Below are 14,589 nucleotides of genomic sequence, written 5' to 3'. Positions count from 1 at the left end.
CCCTCCCGGATGGCCGAACTTCTCACCCTATCTCTAAGGGAGGCCAGCCACCCTTCGGAGGAAGCTCATTTCCACCGCTTGTATCTGCGATCTCGTTCTTTCGGTCACTACCCACAGCTCGTGGCCATAGGTGAGGGTAGGGACGTAGATCGACCGGTAAATTGAGAGCTTCGCTTTTACACTCAGCTCCCTCTTCACCACAACGGACCGGTGCAGCGTCCGCATCACTGCAGCCGCAGCACCAATCCGTCTGTCGATCTCCGGCTCCCTTCTCTAATCTTTTCTAATTCCAATAAAAATGTTAAAATCTTCAGCTCTGCCACCTCCAGCTCAGCAAACCATGCATCATAGCCGGTCAATCCTCTTCTCTCTAGAGCATACCTCCACCTCTTCAGGCTTGCTTGTTCCCTACGCTCACTACAGATCACAGTGTCATCTATGAACGTCTCATCGATGGAGACACCTGCCTGACCTCTGTCAGAGCCGATCCTTGATGTAATCCCACTCCTACTTTGAACACATCTGCCACTCCTACCACACAGCTCACCACTGTCTCGCTGTCCTCATACGTCCTTCACGACCCTCTTGTACTTCTCTGCCACTCCTGATTTCCTTATGCAGTAGCACAGTTCCTCATATACTTTCTTTAAACTGACAAAAACACGGTGAAGCTCCTTCTGACTTTCTGTACTTCTCCATCAACACTCTCGTAGCAAACATTGCATCTGTAGTTACTACAGCTAGTTACTACAGGTACTACATCATCCTTGATCTTTAGAATCAGTACCAGTACACTTCTTCTCTGTTTGTCAGACATCCTTTCACTCTCCAAAATTGTGGTAAACAATCTGGATAAAAGGTCCAGTGTCCTCTCACCCAGACATCTCTATACCTCCACAAATATGGCATATGGACCAAACACCTTTCCTTCTTCTTTACATGTCACTAATCCTATGTTGACTTTTGAAATATATACATTCATATTTAAAGTAAAACTAAGCTTTTTTTGTGCTCATTGGATGTGTGTACTCCTCGTGAATTCTTACACTCTAAGCACTTTTCCTATTAGGTTATCGGGCAGACATCAGGCTCAGGATTACAGCCAGGATCCGTCTGCGTTCCTCCCGCGTCTTCATAATCCTCACAGTCTGAATGAATAGCTTGTGAGCCTTCTCGTGGTTATGTGTATTGTCACCTGTTCATACTTCTGTTGTGTCTTAACAGGGATGTTGACGCTTCCCATTATAGCTTCTTATTATCGTCCTGTACCGTAGATGGGCTGCTACAGCACTCTGATACAAAAGTTGTCTTCGAGGGAGTTTGAATGAAAACCAATCAAAGACAAGAATGGGCGTAATCCAATTCAGGCAAAATTTGAACTGCTATACTTCTGTAATTTGTATGCGGAGCAGCAGGTGAATTACTATCCAGTAATTCACAAGAAAGAAAAATGAATGGAAATTGTAACATGATAACCATAAATAAATGCATCAGATGTGTTTTTCTGTTTTTCTCTTCTCTCTCATGACAGATTTGTCCTTTATAACTCTTCATGGGAATTCTATCCAAAATAAAATAGGCAAAAAAATCTTGTTATATCTCCATCTCCTATGTTTTCCACTGTTTACAGGAATCACTCAGACAGGCTTTGTAATGTTAAACGATTCAACAGCCCAATCAAACTGATGAAGGCTTCAAGATAGTGAGCACTGGACTTTACTAGATGTAAAATTATTATGATGATTTCAGTCTCACATCTAAAATATGACAAATCTTTGTTTCAAGTTAAAATTTTGTGCAATCTAATGCTCTCATTTTTGTTTTTTGCCATAATCTTTGCAGGTTAACCTGAACAGAATGCAGCCTGTGTGATTACTCCACTTTAAGGGCAATGCCGCCAATACCCTAAAAATACCCCAAAATGTCAGTTTACAAGTTTCCGGCACTCATTTAATCAGACCACAGTCTTTTGCGTCATGCACTTAGAATCTTTCAGTGCCTTTTTGTAAACTCCTGTCTTCTGCCATCTGGCCACTCTCCCACACAGTCCAGATTTGTGAAGTGCAGCACTGACTGTTGCCTCTCCAGAAAAATGTCTTGTTGCAGCCAAGCAGTGCTGTAGCTCGGTTGGACAGGTCCTGGGATCCCTGTCACCTGCACGACTGGGGCTGGCCGTTGCATGTCCAGTTGTGGAAAAGAAGCTGAACTCTATTGACTTCCATATTTCTCACGTTCTCATCATCCATAGTATTTTTCATGCATTGGCGTATGAATTTACCAAAACAGTGACACGAATTTTTTAGCTGCACGTGTGATCTGGTGGCTCGGTTTTCTGTTGTTTTCCACTGCAGTACTTCTGAATACTGCACTGAGTTAAACAGTAAGTTATTCCTGAGAAGCTCCTTGTCATGCTTTGTGTTTAACTGATGGTACGTGTCACAAAGTGTGCAGTGATGGACAGCAGAGATCCATCTGAGAGCTGCGGGGAGCTTAGTTCACATGCTTTTCTGATTTCTTGAGCTTTCTGACAGCATCATGAATATTTGCCCGTATCGACACCCTTCACCACTGCAACATTTTTGAATGTTTCCTGAATCTCGTTAAATTTTCAAACACCACAGGGTGTGCAGCTTTTAGGCAAGCTCTAGTTATTTGTTTATTTATTTTTAACAGCGGCAGGCCAGCAATTAATAATTTTCCACCGTGAAAATCAGAGCAGCAGTTTATCCTCGAGGATTTGCCTTTGTACATCAAATCGTCATTTGAATCAGCACATTTATTGATTCCCTAGTTTGAGGTCAAGCGCAACGCTCAATACAAGGTAGTCATTGGAAGGAGGGATTAAAGGAGAATCGCAGCAAGGCCTAAAAAAACAGAAATCGATTGTTAGTAAGATAATGTGAAAAATTTTGCTCTGTTATGCTTCAGTCTGACTCTTGTAAGAGTCCTAAATTATAGATATTTGCATAGAAACAGGAAAAACACACAAAACATGTACAGTAAATACACACATATAACAAGAAGCACTTTGAGAATACAATCGTCCACTAAGGCAGCTCATTTAGTACTGCCCAAAGAGTGAATTTGTATATGTATAATATAATATAATGCATACATAATGTATGCAAAAGATTATGTAGGTAATGCCAGAATCTGACAGAATATTTAGATGCAAACTATAATGTTATATTTAGAATCCCCACATATCATTTGCTTTATGCCCATAGATTGTCAGCATAAACAGCGGCAGTAAGAAAAATAGTTTTAAATAGATCTATATATTGTTATTATTGCTTTGACCTACATCTCAGTCTCCTGACCTTGAACTGGAGGTCAGAGGTCAAATATGACATATTTTAAATCTTTATAGAGTACTTTCTATATGTTTACACCACAGTTTCAAAGGTCTAAGGGTTTTTTTTTTAATCAATTTTTGACCAATAAATGATTAAGTTGACCTTGAAGACAGTGGTGGATAAAAGGCAAATTTTAATGGACTGTTAACATGAGCCCACTCTACAGCCCTACAAAGTTTTATCAAAACATTTTCAAGCTATTGTGTTTACAAATGTAACCTCCTCAGCAGAGGTAACAATACCACTGTTACATGTGCTGGCAGGAACACTAATAAAAAAGTTTTGTATCTGTGGTATGATGTGTAATTTTTTTAGAAATTTTTGTTATTAATTACAGACTTTGATATTTTTATGGGCATATTTTTAAGCATTTTAAGGTGTTTACATTCAGTGCAGCAACAATAAAGATAATGATAATAATGAGGATGATGATGATGATGATGATGACGATGATGATGATTATTTTTAAATGAGCCATTATTGAGGATTTGCTACTCCTCTTTTGACAAGTCAAAAAGTTTCCATTAGTAATGGTTTAACGGTATAGAACTGCATGGAGCAATCACACTGCTGCTCTATAAATGCATTAAGGAAATGCTTCCAGTGCAACCCTTCAATTCATCTGATAACAGTGTGCAAGCAGTTGTAAGTGTTCATTTTAAACAGCAGGTACAACATCAGGTTTTTGCGGTATATCTTGTAGTTTCACAGAGGACTTTACTATTTATTTGTTCTCTTACCTTTGTCAGAGCTGGGTAATAAAAAGAAGGAACCAAATGACTTAATAGGCACTGGTCTAAAACTAGAATGCTCCCAAAATAAATGTCACTTTACTAAATTTTGGTAAAAATGGTGCCTAAAGGTGCAAATTTTGAAACTCTTCCTAAAAATATTGATCCACTTTTGATGGAATTAAGCTCGTATGGATTGGAACTGCATCAAGTATGAAATGCAATTATGAAATTTCAAATCTTATGATATTATTTCTTTTGACCTTTTGACCTTCCTAGTAACAAGATCGCTCCAATTCTGCAAAGTAAACTTACTTTTAAAAAGTGCAATAAAAAAAATTTCAAACATCGCCAGCCACTTGGTCTGGATGAGTTTGAAGTGGATATATCTAAATATGGGCTGACCTGTTTTATTACAGGTTATTACTTACCTACTGTATACTGCATTGTTAGAACTGTTGCTGTATAAAAATGTAGTGATTGTACTGTAATCACAAAAAACAGGACAAGACTATAAAATATATTTAAATGTGTAGAGCAATGTGTATGAAAACAGCATTTCTCATGGCCAACAGGGTCTTAAAGAAAGAAAAACAAATGACGCTATTTCCTGTTGGCTCTTATCTGCAGCTCTCTGGCTGTGAAAGCATAAGTCATGTGCTCCAGTACGTCGCCATCATCAATGGCAGTGGTACACCATATGATGGCATGGCAGACCTGGTCACAGATGGTACACTTAGGCGCCCCAGAGGCTGCCTGCTGGCAGGACACACACATTACACAAGAAAACACTGTTATGTTCTGCTTCCGCTTCAGACACGCTGACCAAACACCTTCGTTAGGTCCTCGCCTGTACAAATATCACTGATATGCTCTTTGGGTATCTGGCAGATTCTCCATAATGCTCAGTCTTTCTTTCTTTCTTTTTTTCTTGTGTTGAGTGCGATGGATATACTGTGGCTTTACAGCAGTTGTGAATGAAGTCTTGTTTCCTCTAATTGTTTTGAACGTGCTAAAATCAGATCTGCAAAACATATACCGCAGCATGTGTTCACTGCAAAAAGAAAACAAAATTCTAGCAGTATGAAGTACAATTTAAAAGCTTGACACACAGATGAGTGTATTAGTATTCTTTCATATCCTCAAGATTGAAAACCTTGACTTACATTTTTGAATAATGTTGATTTTTCTGAAGAGCTATTTTAAACACAAGCAGAGGTTTATGTAAAATCCAAAGATGTTGATAACCGGTCGCGCGACAGATAATTGCACTCCCTGGTGTTAGTTCTGAGTTCGGGTTCCTAGGTCTGCAGGGAGACGCTGAACAGGCTGCCTTTCTTGCTCTTTTTAAATTGACCTTATTGACTTCATCTCTATCTCTTTCTTGTGATAAAGTGCTTTTGGCAGATCTCATTAAAGCTAGACTTTACATCTAAAAGAGGTATATAGCAGATCTCCCCAAGGCTTTGGATCTCTTTAGCAACACTGAAAAGTTGTTGAACTACTCAGAATTTTTAAAGTCCCTCCGTTTCTTGTCCTAACATCTTCAGTCTTGATATTTAGAGAGTTCAGTGGTGACGCGAGCTCTAAGACGCCAAAAATAAAAATGCAGATGAAAGGCTAAATAAAAGTAAGGCTTGAAAGTTAACTCATTAGCAGAGTGAAAATGACTGTGATTGCTTAGTTTCTCATTTTTGGGGCTGTTCTATGGATTATAATGGGTCCCAATTAGCACACCTCCTCTCTTTGATTTGGACTGAAAACTCTCATATATTATTGGAAGGATTTGTGTCTTTAGAGTGAAATCTCTTGAGAAATATCGGATGGATTACCATGAAATTTACATATAAGTCTCCTGTAAGCTTAAATAACAGCAACCTTGCCAATGCCAAATTCGAATCCAAGTCACATGTTTATTCCTGCACGGCAGTTTGGACTTTGAAAACCTGCAACTATTGTTTTCTTATTTTAGAAAAGCATTTCTTTTTTTCCCCATCAGTATACAGTAAATGCACATCTGAAGCTTTCATTTGATCGTTTAGACGTGTGACAGTAGCTGACACAGTGCTCTGCCATCCATGAAGAAGCTCCAGGAATGGGATGACTGTGAGAGGAGCGTTTGAGAGAGGCACGCAAGAGCAGAGACCGCAAAAGGGATGGAAATATATTTCCTAACAGAGTGTTCAACAAAGGCAGGGCAACTTGGGAAGTCCTTTCAAAAACTGGAAAAATTGAAAGAAAACGAATACATTTAAAAAAGGAGTCTTTTCTTGCAGAGATATAGGAGGGCGATGTGCACTCAAGATTTGCTAAATATAGTATTTTATACCCACAGGTTAAAAAAAATCTAGAAATAAGCAAACAAAAAATCCTACATTAAAACAGTAGAACCATATATGTTACCCTGGTTAATATTTCACAGCATCACTTTTACTGACTTTTTGCATGCCTTCTCCAGTTTGTGCTGACAGTTTCACTGAGAAGAGACCGAGCTGTCTTTAAGGCAAAATTAAACAACAGGTAGCGATGGTGTTCACTCTGGAGAGATATGCCTTTCTTATATGCCGGTAATACTTTGTTCGTGTACCAAGTTTATTTAGCTGCCACGTTCTCTCTCTCTTTTGTCTGTTTCTTTTACAGTATAGCTCTTGCCGTGCTTTGTTTTGACCTCCATATTGCTGAGTGGCGCAGTCCTCTCGGATCTCATTTTTAATCGGCTCAGTTGGACAGGCTGAAATCAGAGAAGCTGGTTTGTGAATTCCCTCTCGGTGCTTGCACTGAATAAATGTGTAAACCTAACTGCCTTGTTGTGTGATGGTTCAGCAGAAGAGGACCCAAACACAGGACACCAGAGAGAGGTAAAAATAGAAAATCCAATTCTATATTGCCAGCCTTAGGCGTGTGATTTCAAAATAAGAGCATTAAATATGTATCTCTATTCTTCTCAGAATATTTCTTATTTTTTCTACGTTTTCTACAATAAAATCTCAATTTGTCTTTTTTGTTTCGTGACAGAGTGAAGTCAGTTCAGTTTTTTCTGACACATTTTTGTAAGCCTCTGTAAGCCATCACAGAGGATTTTAAATAAGACAGTCAAGATGTGATCGAAGCGCAGACTTTCAGCTTTAATTGAAAAGGGTTTCACAAAATTATTTCATTAACTGTTTAGGAATTACAACCATTTTTATACACAGCTCACATATTTTGAAAGTTTCAAAAGCAAGGCGACAAACCGACATCCTTTTAAATATAAGGGTTACTTTTAATACCTGAACGAAGATCTTTTGCAGTCAAAGATGAAGAACTGTCTGATCAGGTTTGCAGCATTTGACTGAATTTGAGCAGAGACTACAGACGTGCACACTTCACAATTCCTTCTGATACTTCTATTAGCTGTCACATCATCAGTAAACACCAGCGAAATGGTTCCACTGGCAGTCATACATGCCACCATGTTTAACAGACGATGAGGTATGCTTTTGCTATACTTTTATCTTCCCATCACTCTAGTGCAAGTTAATATTGTATTTTTTCAGAAATATCACCCTCCTCTTCTTCGGTGTAACCAGTTGATTTGCACCTTGATGCAAACCTTTAATATAGAAATTAAAAAATCTCTTGGTTATGGACTTTGGCGGTGCACATCTATCTACTTAACAGTATCCTTGAGTTGTAAGATCTTGTGACGTTGTTTTTCTCAACCAAGGAAACAATTTTGCAGTCATCTACTGTAGCTGTATTCTGTGGTTTTCCCCACCTTTTGATGTTGCTGAGCTGGCCAGTGAATTAGCTTTGAGGATGTAACAGATTGTAGATTAGGCCACTCCTAGCATGTCTAAAGTTTATTTGGCTTTTTAAGCCTAATAATGGCCTGATTCACTTGTGTTAAGAGTTCAACACTTTCCCTTTGTTATCTTCTACAGCGCTTTCTGCTTAACTTATCATGGTATAATGAAAGGACAGGCCTTACCCGTCTATGACCCTTACCCGTCTAAACTCTTGATAAGTCACATCTTGTATGTCTGATTTAAAGGCTCCGTGTCTATCTGAAAAGGCATAATTACAAAAAATTGTGCCAGTGTCTAGCTGTACACATTAAAGTACATGGACTCTGGAACTTGAATGTGGATGAGTGTGGGGAATGACAGTCAGGTCCCTGGTGTCCCTTAATGGCTAAAGTTCCCTCATATGAATAAAAGTGTCTAGTCTGCAGATGGCGGCACCCTGCACCTGTGATTTTGGCATATCATTGCCAAAACGCATACCAGATGTATCAGTGATAAAAATGCAAAAATATTCATGCTCAACATTTCATGCAAACGCTGAAATCCCGCTGTAGAGCTTCAAACATTCTCCTTATAACCATTTTATCAAGTGCAAAACTTCTGTCTTACATTGCAGAGACAATGCAGATGACAAACAGTGGAGACATTTTCTCCAGGTGCAGAATTGGATCAATGAACTTGCCACACGCTAGAACAGATCAGTAATAGATGACCTGCACAGTGTTTAAGACATCACCAAATGGCATGAACTATTAAATACTTAACCCTCTCACCAAATGGCATGATGCATAGTGGTCACTGGAGTGGACAGCTACTAAAACGTACATTTTCTCCTTTAGAGTGCTCTCTGCTGCCATACTCCAGTACATTTCTATTCCATTTGTTTTGCAATTTTCAAGTTTAAAATAGCCGTACTAGCTCATGAATGACCTCTTTATCTGTTTGGAGTTTCAAAGAGAAAACATGAGACTGAAGTGGACTTCCCACTAATTTTTTTAACATAAGTCTGACCTGCACAGTGTCCTCCTCAGTCATGCTTGTTAGTTACTATAATAATTATTTTATCAGGATTGCTGCAGAAGCAGCATACAAATAGTCCAGGAAATTCCATCCAGCTCAGTGAACCATCAGTAATATGGATGTTTAAGTTTACATCACCAAATGGCATGAACTATTATAACTTAAACAAAGTGTATTACCAGAATTCAGCTGTGGGGGAAGAATGATTTTATTAGGTGGACCTGGACCTCTGAGCCCCGTCCGTAATGTTGACACCGGTGTGGAACCAGTTTCAGATCAGGTAGGATATTGCTGTTTTGTCAAACATTGGGTATACGACTTGAAAGTTCCAAAAGATTGCTGAGATGTTTTCAAAGGATACAAGCAAACAAGTTTTGTATATTTACAATAGAACACAAGGTAATTCATTTTACAGTAAATTCACAGTATTTCATGCTATTGCTCGGCATGTAGTCCACTGGAGTGGACAAGTTTATAACGTAGTGCTAAGTGCTCGAACATGTAGTCCACTGGGTGGACAAGTTTATAACTTCATAAAAAACATATTTTTGGGAAAAAAAGAGTTGAACATTTTTTTCATGTCCTGAGAAGAATAAAAGCACATCAGAGGGTTAAGCGTGTATTACCAGATTGGTTTTTATTAGGTGGACCTTGCCACAGGAAAGTCTTTTCAGTTTTGTTTTTGTGACTTTTACGTTATACCGATTGGTTCCTTGCCACAGGAAAGTCTTTGTTTTGTTTTTAAATTTTTGATTTGGATAGTTTTACAAAGTTTTGCAGAATTTCTTTTTCTCATTTTTTCATTACAAACTGAGAGGCAAACTGTGTTAAATTTGCATATCCGTGAAAAAAAAGTAGTTAGCACATTTACTAATGAAAAACATGATGGAGTTAGCTTGTTACTGCTGTTTTTCTGACCTCCTCGTTTTGGCTAGCTGCAGTGTTTGTGTAGGAAATAAGCCACTGCTGTGAGATGACAGCAACAAATAGGTCACACTAGATTAAAGGACCATCTCCGCGAAATAAACAAACGTGGACTTCCACGAAAAAGTGAGTCCAATTCACATCCCGTTTGCCTTGTTTTTCTGTTTCTCTCACGCTTTCATTATTCGTGGTTAAATGTCGTGCCATCGCTGTTTGCACAGTATTTAACTACCTGCAGGGAAGTTCCTGTGGAGGTTTTTCACAGGCCCGGGCAATCAGGCATTCATAGTTTTCCCAGTGTGATGTTCACTCAGTCACCTGTTGTCTTTGTGATGATTTATAAAATGTGCAAAAAGGCTTAAAAAAAAAGTCCTAATTTATCCATTTATGTTTTGTAAGTTGTGTTTCAGTATGAGTCAGGAGCTTATATAAGAAGTCGGAAAGTATTGTATTGTGTGCAGCATACTGAAGTCATGTTCTTTTTTAGTCTTTTAGTATTTAAAGCTGAACCTTCATCAGTGTAAGGTCTGAGTTCTTGTTGAAACTCACTCTTAGTTTTATTTCCAGCAGCACAAATGAAAATTCTGAGAATAAATAAGAACCCCAATGATGCTGATGAAGATGCAGTATTGCAAGATATTAGACTTAATATTGTGAGTGCTTTGTTTCACTTAAACTGTGACCCACCCTGGTCTCATAGCCTCTGCTGCTGTTGTGTGACAGAGGCTCCTTTTGCAATGAAACAAAGCGTCTTGTCTGTTGGACATGCTTTCTCATCAGTCCTCTGTCTTCCTAATTGTCTCCTATTCTTCTATATCGTGTGTTGCTTGAGAAAGCGATGAAGTCAGCATATGCCGAAAAGCTGATTGCCAGCAGAGGTGCATTGGAATCAGTCTTATTCATGATGATTTACTCATCTATCTAGCCTGCGCTCACAGTGCCCTTGACTGTCCAGGCCAGAGTACACTCTAGTTTGTCTCAGCATCTTAACTCCTCTCTCACCCTCGCTATCTCTGTCTTTCATGCACAGCAGGGCTTTTGAAATGCACTCCAGCAGAGCTCGCATTTCAAGATTTTATGCATTTGCAGTGACACACTGTCCTCTCACATATTAGCAAAATTTGATTGGTGGATTTGATTGATTTTTATTTCAGACGCTGCTGTCACCGAGGAAGCATTGGGGATCTGTGCCTGGGCATGACATGCAGCAATCATGTCAACCAGTCAAACAAACTGGACTTCGCACTCAATCAGTCACTTTTGGGTACCGTACAGGTGGCCTAGTGTGAGTACAAACTAAAATGCTGCTTCAGCAACAGAAAACAACCCCCTTCCTTTATCACTTCAAGCCTTGTGTGTACTTTGGTGCCTTCATTTCCCTTTATCTCTCTCTCCCTCTCATGTGACTCGTAAATAGCTGTTGTTTTTTGTTTTAATGTGGGAAGGTTGCAGATATTGCAGTAAAATTCTTAAATTGTCAGAATATAATTTTTCAAGCAATATAATTGTGTCAGTGGAGGTGGGAAGTAATGAAGTACAACACTTTGTTACTTTTTACTTTTACTCCCTACATTTTCACACAAATACCTGTACTCTCTACTCCTTACATTTTCAGGCTTGTTACTTTTGGTTTTGGTTATTATTTCTGGTCACTGCCAGCCTTCAGACATCAAACCAGTTTAAGTCTAAACAGAAACACATGAAAGGCAGTCCTGTTTGTGGGACAGGGCATGTCTCTTAAAAACAGATGCAGCTCTGCACCATAGTCAGGGGCCTTGTTGCTAGCTAAAGGTCCAGAAAAAGATAAGAAAGACAGGGCAGGAGAGGAAGAAGAGAGGATAGATTTAAAGATAAGAACGGCTCAGTAGGATTTGATAAACTGGAAATGTAAAGGTTAGATGTAAGCCCTCATGTTTTTAAATCAGATATTGGGTCTGTACATGTGACATTATGTTTTTTATATTGTGAAACATGCTGCAAAAACAAACTAAGGTACACTAACTGTGTTATTTAAAGATTGTATGAAAATACTCTGCACCTTAGTGCAGGATAAACAGGTTAGCTTGCTGTACTGGGATGGATTTAAAGTAAAGAACAATGTGTCTAACTGGAGCACAGTGGCTGTGGTCCTTATGGTTGGAGTTAGGTTACATGAAGTGTAGCAGAGATTAATATAGCACACATCAGCTGATCACAGCCTGTATATCAAGAAAATCTACTGGAGCAATTATTGTGAGTTGTGCGTCTTTTCCCCATGTTGAGTCACTACAACCGATTTCAGGGTTGCCCCAAATGCTGAATCCCACTTTAACCTCTTTCCTACTCATCTTGCTGTTTAGAGGTAAAGTCACTCCCTACAATGTAGGCAACAGAAAAGAGAGATAATGTTTTTCCTTCTTTTCTCTGCTTGTGTTCTACTTCAGTGATTCAAGCTGACTACAATTAGAATTAATAATTAGACTAAAATAAAGTTTGTATTCCCATCTACTGGTATTATTTTATTATTGCATTAATATAGCACAAGTTAGTTTTTTACTTTGTTACTTTGAGTACATTTTAAAGTACCAATACCTTTTCACTTTTACTTGAGTAACAAAGTTGAATCAATACTTCAACTTTTGTATTTTTAACACAGGTATCTGTATTTCTGTTTAAGAACACAATGTCTGTACTTTTGCCACCTCTGTGTGTCGGTATAAATGTGCTGGTTATATGCATTTTACTTAAGATCCATATAAAGATTAACCCTGTTCCTTAAAAGACACACCAAACTGTGACCAGCAGTAGGGATTATAATGCAAAGAAATTTGACTAGAAATGTTTTTTTTCCTAAATTTGTTTTAAATTTTTCTATAGTTACTAACAACAAGTATGTAAAGTGGTAGTTTATTTCCACATTAATGTACATTTGCAGAAGCAGCATAAAGACCAGACATCTGAGCCCTTAAGTTTTACAACTGGTATTCTGGAGCGTTGGTGTCAGAACCGCTGCTACCCTGAGCCTGACAGCTCAGTGAATTGACAAAGATTTTATTTTCTTGCCTGAAGCACCGACAGTTTGAGGGTTACATGCTGCACAGCAGCAGCCATTTCTCAGACATATGCCAACACATTTGAAATATGGGACACTGATACTTCAGAAGTGCGAGTGCTACTAAAGGACAGTGTGAGAAATAAGAATAGGAAAGACAGCCAGTCTAGGGGCCATTGTAAGCTCTTCCCACTTGCTTATTCATCAAACAGTCAACAGACAATAAAACCATCACCTTGAATGTTTCAGCAGGTTGTGACAACAAGGTTAAACATTTCATTTTAGGTGGCAAAAGCATTGCCACATAAGGATCTAGGACAACTAGAGTGTGTAGCTTCATATTTAACACACTGTAATGTGTCATTCAGTGGGCATCACTGGGCGTTTACCTTTATAGAGATAATAAAGATGGTAATTTTGCACCTTTTGCAGATGTTACACCTGTGCAGGGATCCGTGAGGTTGTTAGGACACGATGACGTGTGAACAGACAGAGTTTTATTAAAATACTTATAGAAAAATACCAATACTTAAAAAAATATATAGGGGGACTGATAATTATGTCCTCATCTGTACATCCATAAATACAGTCATTCATTTTCTGTATGAGAGATGTCAGCCTTCCTGCTCCTACACTTTTAAAATATCCTTTATGGGTATTACTGCTTGACATCAGGGGGTGCACAGCAGCAGCATAGACTGCAGCCCTAGGTGGAGATGAGTGGCTGTGTAACCCAGCAGCCAACTGATGTTCTACATTTATGACACTAATAATTAGTTCAATAAACCGGTGTTTACTACAGAAATTCTCTATACTGTGGTGAAATCTCAAAAAAGTATTAAGGTATGAAAAAGGGCCCTGCTAAAGCCAGAAACCCTATACAGTATAAACTTTGCATGCTTAAAGTGTATACTGATTCTGTATCACTTATGCCACATACAAGTAATAAGCTCCATTATTAGTACATTATTAGTATTGTATCCCTGCTCTCATTAGGGATGCTTCCTTGTGACCCAGCACTAATTTGATTTCCTCTTTAGGTAGATTTCATTATTGCTGACATGAACTGGCTACTCCTTTATAAAGTTGTGCATTGTTAGTAGATTCTTTTGGACTGGCCACTCCTCTCAGCGCTTTTTGTCTTTTTTTTTTACTGTAAATTTGCTCTGCTCAGCAAATAAGTGTAAGTCGCACTCACAAACTCACATAGCCGGTGTGTCGTAGTTATTCATAGGACTAGTGCCTATTTACAGACACCTCATTGAACCACTGTGTCACTATTTCATGTGCAGGATTTTAGCATGCTGTTTCTCTGTAATGCATCTGTGAACCTGTGAATTTGACCGGTTCATTTTTTCATTTATTTTAAAAACTATGTGTTGGGTTTTGTATCCAACAGATTTTTTACTTTCTTAAATATATATATATTTTTGCCCTCAGAACTGTAGTGTAGCATTATATGGGCTGTTTCATTTTTGACCTGTCGTTAGCATCACTCACCTCCACCGTACATCTTGATCCAACTCGTTTCTTCTTAACTACAATCGGAACATGTGGACTTCAGAGTGTTGAAAATACATTTATTTCAGCATTTATTTGGGTTGGTCGCTCTTCATCTTCTCTGGTAAGAATTGCTAAGGATTAGAAATAATGTTGAATAAAATGAGTTTTATACCAGTATGCTAATTCTGAATGTTAATGTAGAACTTATAGTATACCCACATGACCATAGGTGGTTTAGT

General features: G+C 38.5%; 1 long non-coding RNA gene across 2 annotated transcripts in view; it reads left to right on the top strand.

Moving 5' to 3' along the window:
- Window positions 1–14,589, top strand: part of LOC120441010 — a 31,758-nt gene that overhangs the window by 12,666 nt on the left and 4,503 nt on the right. Inside the window, exons 1-2 of one of the 2 annotated variants that reach the window (XR_005613709.1) lie at window positions 9,623–9,942; window positions 10,971–11,101. This is a non-coding gene — a long non-coding RNA (uncharacterized LOC120441010). Of the gene's footprint in view, window positions 1–9,622; window positions 9,943–10,970; window positions 11,102–14,589 lie in introns of those variants that run through there. The other variant, XR_005613710.1, reaches the window with a different exon arrangement.

The sequence above is a fragment of the Oreochromis aureus genome, linkage group 7 (genome assembly GCF_013358895.1).
Source record: "Oreochromis aureus strain Israel breed Guangdong linkage group 7, ZZ_aureus, whole genome shotgun sequence".
NCBI lineage: Eukaryota > Metazoa > Chordata > Actinopteri > Cichliformes > Cichlidae > Oreochromis > Oreochromis aureus.
The sequence above is the reverse complement of the archived record's forward strand: the minus strand, read 5'-3'. Positions and strand labels throughout refer to the sequence as shown.